Source organism: Glossina fuscipes, unplaced genomic scaffold, assembly GCF_014805625.2.
Source record: "Glossina fuscipes isolate IAEA_lab_2018 unplaced genomic scaffold, Yale_Gfus_2 61418, whole genome shotgun sequence".
Lineage (NCBI taxonomy): Eukaryota > Metazoa > Arthropoda > Insecta > Diptera > Glossinidae > Glossina > Glossina fuscipes.
The window spans coordinates 182,608-193,824 of record NW_024003633.1 but is presented as its reverse complement, the minus strand read 5'-3'; the positions used below and the strand labels follow the sequence as shown (position 1 = coordinate 193,824).

Genomic DNA, 11,217 nt, shown 5'->3' with positions numbered 1-11,217 from the left:
TTTTTGTATACATATTTGTACCGTTCGCCCTTGATGGTGAAATATTCGAAGATCTGTCCATTCAGCCGTTAAGCCAAAAGCTTGAAAAGTTCCTAAGGCTGCTCTCAGGATGTGGAATAGCACGCTACATTCGTGTGCAGCTGCAATGCGAAATATGTTTAGAGGAATTAACGCTAAACGAAGACGCCTTCTGCTATGTGAAAGGAGGTCGCAGGGTTGCCAGAAATAAACTAAATAGCTTGACGTGGACCTCAAAATATCTAAAACCGGCATTTCCAACAGAATCTGTCCATGAAGCTTTTCAGAAAGGGTACGAGATCTTCTAAGCGGCCATGAGACAGCACATGCTCGGAAAGAATATAGGCATGCGTTTACAGGCAACGCTAGTGAGACGAATTCCCTTTCTCCGAAGAGCAGGATCATGCAGCAGAAGTGAGCTGCACCGGTTTGGTTTTAAATTGAAGATCCAATTTATCTTTTATTCTGAATTGTTCCAGGTTTTTTTAACAATCCGCAATTACAATGTTGAAGAATGCTTGGAGGCTTTACCACAACGTTCATTGGAACATAAGCATGGTTAGCTGTTAATTCTTGGCCATGCCTTGAGTAAAAAAATGGGATATATCATCATACAACGTCAAACAAAGGATGTCGCTGAATGGCAAAATTTTGTAGACGCTGTGAAAGTTATGGGCAAAGTTCTGAATACAGTAATTTTTTGTGAAACTCATTATTAGTAAGTATTGTTTTTATTAAACTGAGCTAAAGTGTTATGCGAGAATCAGTGGCTTTTAGTCTGACACCAGACCAGCAATCAAAAAGTGGAACTATTTGGAATTTTCCGATGGAATAAAAAGTTCAAGTTAAGCGATATGATTTTTCAAGGATATTTTTTTTTTTTTAATAACTTCAGCCGTACATGGCTGTGAATTGAAAAATTCAAATTTTAAAGTTGACGGCAAAGGTAAAGAATTATTTGGTGACGGTTTTGCCTTATGGTACGTCAAGGAACGTATGAACCAGGGCCAGTTTTCGGTAGTAAAGATCATTTTTTTGGTCTAGTAGTTATATTATATATTAGACACTTATAGTAATCACAATGGACCTCATAATGTAAGTTTTTATACCTTCATAATTTCAGAGATTCTCTTCATTTTATATAGATTGTATTAATTCCTCACAACGTATGGAAACACTATACAGTCAAGAATATTGTCATCTTTTCTTTTAAATTTGATTTTCAGCACCAACATCCATATTTAAGTGCAATGGTTAACAACTCCACTTGAAGCTATGATCGCGACCGTAGTGGAACAAATACCCAATTAGCCGGTTGCGAAGTACGCTTTCTTAATTACAATTTTGACACGCACATCAGTATACGCTGCAAAAATAACATTTTATCTGTGTCGACCGATACGGAGAACCGTGACGAATGGAAGAACTGCTTTGTCGTTAATAATGTCGAATTACCTACGGGCTATTTCTTCGGGCTCTCGGCTACTATCGATGATTTATCGGACAATCATGATATATTTAGTTTTAAATTTTATGATCTAGAGTCAAATGTAACGGTATGTGGCAACTAAGTATCATTTTGCTCGTGAAATAAAATTTTTATAATTACAGCCCGAGATAATAATGGCTCGTGCAAATATTATACCTAACGCCAAAACATTGTAACGTCCGCGAACAGACTTAGGGTAGGGTGTCGTCGGTCCGTGTCAGCCAAAGACATTGCAGTAACGGCATTCCGTTATGCAAAAATCGCATGATTTTGCGGCACATTTCCTTTTTCCCAATAGTAGCGACTAGCCGCTATACAGCAACATAAAGAAGAAAAGGAAAAGAGAAAAATCATGCGAGGGGATAGTTTTAAGTTGAGTTTGGTTCTAGGAGTTGAAGTGAAAGCGTCAACGAGTGCGCTTGCTTTTCGATTGTCTTTTGATTGTGTGGCTGACCTCTGGCTGTTTTTTTCTTTTTTAAATAGGAGCTCAGACGGAAAGATGACCATTAGAAAAAAAATATCAAAGAAAAGAAATTCTTAACGTGCGGAAAAGATACATTCATAAAATCAGCAAAATTGTGATGTGTTATATATATCGAATAGTCAACTCAAATCTTTCAATTCAAATTTAAATGGTAAATTTACCGAAATCCATTTTTCTAAACCTAACGATACAAATAATAAGCTTACGAATTATTGAAACAAGACATGAGTTTTTTTAAACCGGTTGCAATAGCAAATTGATAATTAAATATCAAAAGACAAAAAAAACACACAAGGCAGTTTAAACTGTTCGTTAGCGTTTGTCTTAAAGATCGTGTTCGAGCGAAATCCAAGTATATGTTGTTATGCAGTGTGAACCAAACGAAAAAATTCTCCACTTTAAAGAAGAAAAAATGTCCTAAGTTGATATTGAGTGAGGTTTAACAGAAAAATTCATCCAAATTCTGGATCTGATAATAGTAATAAAAGCCGTGTACATGTCACATTTTGATAATCAATTCGATAATTTTTTTAATCTGAATATCAGAAAAAAAAGGAATATAAAAGAAAATTCTACTATAGCCATCTTGCTCATAGAACGAAGATGAAAAAATAAAGGGGAATAAAGAAAGAGTAATTGAAAAATTGCTCTTAACAAAAGCAAATTGTGAAAGAGAAAAAAAGAAATATAAATAAATAGATCTACTAATTCTCTTTGTCTTGCCGGCAAATTTAATTGGATCTGTGCAGGTTTTGTTAAATTACAATAGAACGTTGATAATTAAAACTCAAAAGTCAAGAAACCACATGAAGCAAATATATAAGAGAAAGCAGTACAAAGTCAGAATATTGTGTGTTTTTAATTCCTAAACGATAAAACTGCCTTCAAAAATAACGAAGCGAAGAGCTGAGTGTGTTGGTAGAATGTACCAAGCAAAGCGCATCGCATTCGTGTATGGATATATTTGTTTTAAATATCATTGACGGTATGCGTACGAAAACAGAGGAAAAGTAAAAATAAATGAAACAAAAATATAACTATGTAAATAACATAAAATTATGGAAATTTTGTACAAAGAAACATGAGCTTATTATTACGATAGTTTTGGCGAAATAATATACAATAAGAAGAAAATTGTTAATATCAAAATATTTAAAAAAAAAAAAAGAAAGAGAATTAGTATAAAGAGACATTAACATTAATATATGAGTGAAAATTGGCAGCCTACCGGCCTGCATCAGTTAAGTTAGAGAAATGTAAACATGAGGCGAGAAGTTTTTTGGATTATTTTGCTTTGATTTTTCTGAAATAAAAAAAAAGGTGATATTAAAGAGTATGTGTTGTGTATTTTCTTTACTCTGCCTTTATTGAGCAAATAATGCAATTATAATGAAAGAGAAGCAAAAAAAAAAAGGAAAAAAGGTTGGAGAAGTACTATTTAACGTGACGGAGGCTCGCCTTGCTTTTCTCGATTTCAATACATAAATTTTTTTCATATATCTAAAACCCATGCACACGAGTAATTATCAAACGCGTTTCAAACATTATATTTTATAAACAAGCTTAGAAGAAATCGAAAGCAACAAAAAGGAAAATAAAAACGGTGAAGAACATTTGAAGGCTGGGAAGTGTGTTTTTCTAACATCAGATAACTTCGTTTAAAAAAAATGGTAAACTTTCGCTCATATTAAAGGTGGAAAAGAACTCTGTTGGATTCACTTGATTGATGGAAGTGGCGATTTTTGTACGCATAGCTTCAAGATAAACGGTACCGACATGTGGCTTGCCATCGATGCGGTTTGAAAATCGGATAGACGCCACATCGCACCCACAGTGAACAGCAGGCATCGACAGTGACCACCGCAGAGGCCGTCAGCACTACCGAAGGGAGCACGACGTATGTAAGGCAGGTATTTACCCTTTTTTTTGTTTGTGTCTCGCGTTACCCGTGAGCCATAATGAGCGGCTAAGGCCGAACATGCCACGGCGGTAGCAGGAGTGCGACCAGGGGGGGTGCGCGCGTGGGGGAACCGTAGGGGGACATAGGACAGATACAGACGGACTCACTCTAGACGGACGAACGATAGCCTACCGACCTAAAACAATTTCTCTTTTGTGTTTTTTTCTCTTTCTTTGTCAGTGGCTCAGAAATCTAAGCCTCATAATATTAAATCGCTCTACCGACAAGCAGAGCTAGAACCGTGACAATATTTGAACCGCCTCGAGAACATAAGAATGATCCGAAGTCAAGTATGTCGAATGCGAAAATCTTTTTCATTCTATTGTTTGGCATGTTGATAGCGGTTGGAGTCGCCATTTTTGCAATTTTTTACTTCAAGGAAAAAATTCACGTAAACTTTTCTACTAGTTCAGCTCATATAACTCCAATGTAGAGAGATAAAGACATGACTTTCCTTTTCTTAGAAAAACAGTGTAAAGTAGCTATATTTTTTGAATATTTTCCGTTTTGCATTTTGCACCATAACTAAAAAAACACATACGATTTCCGGTTCTTACTCGCACATTGTTTTTTAATATTTTCTCTTCCCCCTTCTGGAGTATTGTGTATTTTTAGTCATTGTTTTATTCAATTTTTTATATATTACACATAATAAATTTTATGTCGGCCGAACTTTTCCATTTTTGTACAGGTGCTGCTGGGCCATCCGCAGAATACGCGCGCGAATTTCTATCCTTATAACATCTGTAGGTCATGAGTAATGAGAAAAAATTTGAGCCAGAAATTGTTTTTATTTTTGGCAATAGACGTAGCCTCAGATTATGTTTTACTGTGGCCGTGTCCTTCGGCCGATTGATTCCACTTTCAATATCAACCGGCGTACGAGATCTTACAATGTTTCAGCCGAATTTGAAGTCTTTTTTTTTGCGACCACAGGGATGTATACCACAGACAGTACACAGACAGAAGGACAAGCTAAATCGGTTTAGAAGGGATATGCCGTATTCGTGTAACAGATTGAAGGTCAAAGAGAAGTGAAGAAAGACCAGTGGTCGCGGTAACCTAGTTCCTCTGATCGGCAAGTGACCGAGCGGCATACTTATTTTGTCAAAACGTATGCAACGCCCAGAAGCGAGCCTCAGAGACTCCACAAAGTGTATATATTTTTGATCAGTGTCAAATTCTGAATCGATTTAAGCACATCTGTCTATCCCTCTGCGTAATTTCTAAATATTGTCCTAGACGCAAAAATGAAACTATCTGCTTCAAATTTCGCAGAAACATTGCGAGTTTTTGTACGCAGGTTGGTATTACATGTGGGCCAAATCACTCGAAGTACACTCCTACAGTACTGCTCTGGTTTTTCAAAAAAAATAAATAAGTGATTTTTTGCTCATTACTAATAAACTAGAGGAGATAAATATACAAAAATTTGAACGTTTATTCCATGGGCACTATCAGTCGGGATGCATTTTAACATGTCCGTCTATTCGTCTGCCCAACTGTTTGTGGTAAATGTTGTCCCGTTTGCAAAAATTAAAATATCGCATACAAATTCGCAAAAGAATTTGAAAACGGTCCGAACCAGTCAAAGGACGCGCCTACAACGCGATCATCTTTGCTTTCCACGTTTTTTGCTTGTTACTCGTAAAGTACATTACATATACTACATAAAGTTCCACTTTTATTGTGAAAACAAAAAAGAGCATTTATGTCCCCTTAAACGAATCCTGACTAGCTTTAGTAAATTTTTAGACACCTGGCATTCGATTTTCGCATATTTTTGAATATTTCCTGTTAATTCTTAGATATTTTCATACAAGTGGTTTTATATAATATATAATCTTATATATATAAGTGTATAAAAAAAGACCATTTATCGCCCTTTGAACGCATCCTGACTAGTTTTAGTAAATTTTTAGAGTCCTGGCGTTCGATTTTAGGAGGGCTTCCAGAAACCACTGTTTTTAATTTAATTTCTAAACGCACAGTCGTTTGATACAGTCCTGTTGATTCCTCAGAATCCATAGTAAATTGATTGGCCTCCTGTTGGGCGATATCATCTTCTTCATGGGCGTTCGATCAAGCTTATAATGCGCTTATTGTGCGTACTTTGCGTGCTGTTTACGCTGCTAACAGGCAAAAACATCACAGAGTCAATTGATTGGATTCTAAGGTAATTCAAATATTTTGCAAATATATTAATAAATTTCTTTTTTACTTTAGATTTAAAAGGTCCATCAATAGACTTACATTATGGGAAATCGGCTAAGAAAAACAGCCAAAGTAAAGGTAATTCAAATATAATATAAACACATTTATAAATTACTTATTTACGCACCCATTTTTTACTTTAGATTGAAACAGCGCCGCCGCCCACCGACGCATATAGATGAAGGTTCACTGTATGCCAAAGATAAGGGATGAATAAAGAAATTATCGACCAATGTTTGCTCAAATCTTAAAACATCCCGCACTAGTGTCGATTTATGATATTCATCCATAGTCGCTGGTACAGAATCCATTAAACATTTATCAACAATTAGCTTTAAAAGGCGATCCTTGATTTGGCCACCAATAATGCTAAAAACAAGTTCAGAAAGTACATTAACATTTATATTTGTCTAACAATCGAGCAACAACTTCCCTTTAAGACGGCTTTTAAATTTTCATTAACTCTTTAAGAAAATATGAAATATTAAGTTGCGAATATTCTTCATTATCATTCAAAAATTCAGCTGAAACTTTCACTACCATTGGCATAAGACAATTTTCCAAAAGAAAATCCCATATTTTCAAGGGATTATAACGGGCCCAATCAAAATGGGTATCGCTGCTCACATTGCTTAATAAGTGTTCGGTATCGCGCAATAAATGTTCTCCGTCCTCAATGTACCTGTTCAAACGAGAAATCGAAGTCAATATTTTGTTAAAACAAGAAATACATACGTACATATCCGAGGTAGTATGATTTGGCATAAAATCGATATAATTATCTTCAATATGTTTATGTTTCCGTTCTGAAAATCTGCAGATTACTTCTATTACAAAAAAAAAGAACGAATTTACTTGCTTTTAAAATTTTATTATGTTTTATTATATTTTATAATGTAATAATTTTATTATATTTTATAATGTTTGTTATTCAACGACCCTGATCGGCGTCGACGTTTCGGCGGCGATGCCGCAGCCAATCGGCGTCCGAGCGACTTTCTTTTTTAATTTCTTGTTTTGCTAAATATGTAAACTTTTGACTAATTTTTAACTTAAAAAAAATATATTAACAACTTACCTGCTTTATTTGCGATATGTTTCGAAATTGAAATATATCGAAATTTCAGCACTCGTTTCCAGCGCTGTAAAAAAAAAGTAGGAGATATATCGACCAGAGTTATATATCGTTCCATATCAAATTATTTATTTATATATTTATTTATTTACATTATATAAACGAAAGGCTTCCAATAATATTAAGGTAGTATTTTGACATCCAATCTCTCTGTTGTCCGGCAATATGAACATTAAATGTCCTATCTCCGATTGAGTTGAAAGAGCTAAAAAAATTTTGAAGTAAAAAAACATTCTTCGCTTTACAAGGAATCTTGATAACATCCTTGAGCGTAGTTTGTAATAAGTAGTCCATCTTAATTTTACATCGATGTGAACATGCAGTTTACAGAAAGAAAGCTCTATAAAACAGTTCACAGTGTTGAAAAAAATAAATAAATAAAAGGCGGAACTTACAATTTTAGTTTATAGAATTTAGTATGTAGTTATTATTATTGTCAATTTTAAATTTTCATGTAAGTTCTTTTTATAATTTATGAACTGTTACTACTTTAAAATGTAAAAAAGTGAAACTTTTTTGATGAATAAATTGAAATAAGAGAAAAAGTTCGCCGTTTTTATTTGCTTTTTTATTGCTTTAAGGTTTAAGCTAATTAGAAGTGTTGCGGATGTATGCAATAACGAGAAAGACTAAACAGTTCACAGTTTAAAAAAAAAATAAAAGGCGGAGCAGACAACTTTTAGTCTATAAGATTTAGTATGCAATTCTGATCTAAAATATTTTAAAATAATAATTTCAAAAATTGTAGAAAATGTAAAAATATTCATTCAATAAATTACAATTACAAATGATTGATCACCGTTTTATTATTTATATAATTTTTATATGTCAATGAGATATAGCTTATATCTCCACATTAACCAAATTTTATATAATTCCTGTAGTTACATCCGATTCAATTTAAATATGTCCGCCACTTTCAATGAGAAATTCCACCATGTCCTAAGTCATCAACTGCGGGACTATTCCAAATTGTGGCATCACAGGCGGGAGCCGAGTAAAGATGAGTACCAGAAACTGACCACAAAATTAAGCGAGGTGCTGCACCGTCCTGTGTCCGAGGAAAAAGTGCGAACCGTTGTGAAAAATGTCAGGCGGCATCTGCAACGGCCCGAAAAACGGCTGTCTCGGAAGACACAAGAACTTAGATATATGCGAGCCGCGGAGGTGATTTCCAAAATAACTGAGGAGAAGCAATTCTTCAAAGAAGAGGTCACGGCGAATGCAGTTGGTTCCGAAAAGTTCTTAGAGGAGTACTTGGAAATAGTAGAGGAGGATTATGCCGGCCCGTCGACTTCTGCGCCGGCGGCGCAAATAAGAGAAAACCGGTAGCTCCGCGCTGAGCCCCTTTTCCGGCAAACACCGCCGAACACGGAAGGAGATTGCGGAGCAGAAGTATTTCGTGATGTCCTCACTATACAAAATAGAATAGTATAGGTTCAATTTGACGAAGTTTTCACAAACTCGAAGAAGATATATTCGCGAAAGAAGGACGTGCTGCGAGGATGCGGCTACTGCAACGAGGACACCACGGAGACCGAGCCGCACCAACAACTCCTCGCGCGGAGTCTTTTGACCTCATTCAACATCCTGCTGAATGTCTACTCCCGCACATCTTATATGGGCTGATTAGACGAGCTACTTGACGGGAACCTGCTGAAGATATGGGGTTGTATGTCAAGACTCTCGTCTGCGACCAATCCCCCGTTAACAAACAAATACTCGGAGGAAAATTCGCCAGCAGCGCAACAGAAATCGGGCAGATGGCGGCACCCACTTAATACGCCTATTGTATGAATACCCCCATTCAGAAGAAGCGGTACTAAATAAATAAAGGAAGAAAAAGAAAAGCAACTTTAATCTAAAACTGGTTAAGAAGATGGCGATAATGAAAGCGCGCAGCTCACCATTGTGGGAGCAGACTGAATCTATGCCGTCGTATCGATCGCCATGGGTGTTGCTCTCCATTATTATTCACAAATTCCTGAATAATACACAGGTCGCGACTTTCCAGGCGGCTATAAAGGGTAAGGCGATCAACAACTGCGACGGCAAGGCGCAATGAACATGTGACCTAATCTTGGCGCTGACTGAGTTCACCAACGTCCTGCACCGGAGTTCCATTAACATCAGGACGTGGATACAGCTCAAATCTAAACTCCACCGTCTTCGATATTATTTGAAGAAAAATTTATTCTCAGACGCTCAAGCGATCGACATGAGTTTAACTACAAAGAATTTCATGCGCGTAGTAGAGGACTTCCTGCGAGCTTACTCTGATAACCATCGTGCCCTACAGGGTAAGCCAGGATATCTTGGAGGGACTCTTCTTTAACAGGGCACTCGGCTTCAGAATGAGGACCCGGTCGTCACCAGATATAGTGGAGCTGGTAGATCGACTGAGGTAGTTTCAGTTGTCGAGTTGGTGTGGCGACTCCAGCCCTGAAAATGATTACTTCCTCATCGACGAAGTAAGCTACAAACTCGCAGTGAAAACTGAAGAGCAGTTTGTAGCTTACGACCTTGATGGGGAAGTATTCCCCGATTTGTTCTCCAATAAGATGTCGCACATCGAAGAAGAACACCGGCGGCTGATTACCGGGTACACATTAGCGCGTTACATCGGCGAGGAGCTAGAATGCAAAGTCTACAAGATCTGACGCGTAAAGAAGAAAAATTTTATAAAAAGGACAGCGATGGTATAGTTGCGTTGAACAATGAAGACAATCTAACTCTGTTCTCGCAATGTATTAAGTCTGCATGCGCAACGCCAGAGGTGCACAAGGCATTCAATAGCACCTACAGAATATTTTACGCCGCTAAGCACCAACATATGGTGGTACCGAACATCGGCAACTGCGTGCAGGCGACCATCGTGGCACGGCTTGCCTTTTTCCAGACAGCGGAATCGTGCAGCAGCGGCCTGTTGCACCGAACTAATTGACTTGATTTCGTCATATTTATGCTGCTGTCTGGGAAAAACTTTAGGGAGGAACAGGATATGAATGTCATGTCCTTCTAAAGAGTAGAGTCCTGCGCGCGTCAGCACCTCCGTGCGTCAGCTCCTTACGATGATTTGGACATATTCAAAGCAAGCAAGCTTTGAGAAAAAAAAGAAAAAGCAAAATCAATAAGAAAACTTGAAATTTCTAGACGCTTTATAAAAGCAACAAGTCTGCCACCGTATTCGGAATTTGGAGTATTCATAGTATTATTTTCCGCCAGTGTCATTTTGAAATATTCCGGGAAATATTTAAAACAATAAAAAGCACAACGATGCTATACTTCAAGGTCAAGAATAATTGTAAAATTCTTTTTAATTCTTTTTTGAGATGACTTAACTCTTGTTGCTGTTGTTAGACAACTAAAGTTGTTTTTAAGTCTTGGAAGAAGAGAAAATGAACAGAGCCGTCAGCAAGATTACCGATAATATGCCTATGCATATTATCAGCAGTTATTGTTATTAATAATTTCAAAGTGAACGGATACACATCAACAAAACACACGACAATGCCCAAACATACGTATTTACTGCACTATTGCATAACAAACAATATGCCGGAAATTCTTTTGTTAGATCGTGACTCACACCTGAATGGTTTATTTGTTCGTAATCGCGATGTTTTTGTTTTCTAAAAGGAAAAAAACTATTTATTTGTGATTATTATACATATTTATGGTGTACTGACATCTTTTGGCCCAAGAAGAAACACTGCCGAAAATGGTACAGATATGTATAATTGCAGGGTTGTACGAAGTCGAAGCCGCTAAACAGGAAATATGAAAACGAAACATTTATGTTTTATAAGAAAAGTTGCAAAATTATATATTTTTTTAAACTTCATTAAAAATTTTACACAGCAGGATGAAACGAGTGCCATAGAAACATAAACAAAATAAAAATGTTGCGGGGAGAA

The 11,217-nt window shown here is 36.6% G+C and overlaps 1 long non-coding RNA gene and 1 pseudogene across 1 annotated transcript; one reads left to right on the top strand and one right to left on the bottom strand.

The window, feature by feature from the left end:
* The first annotated feature begins 365 nt into the window (after window positions 1-365).
* LOC119643613 lies at window positions 366-4,384 on the top strand (annotated as a pseudogene).
* A 1,537-nt stretch (window positions 4,385-5,921) lies between these two features.
* On the bottom strand, window positions 5,922-6,993 carry LOC119643616. The gene is made up of 4 exons (XR_005248350.1): window positions 6,905-6,993; window positions 6,293-6,847; window positions 6,205-6,219; window positions 5,922-6,122 (listed from the first exon to the last, which is right to left on the bottom strand). It is a non-coding gene; the product is annotated as an uncharacterized LOC119643616 (long non-coding RNA).
* Between the last annotated feature and the right edge of the window lie 4,224 nt (window positions 6,994-11,217).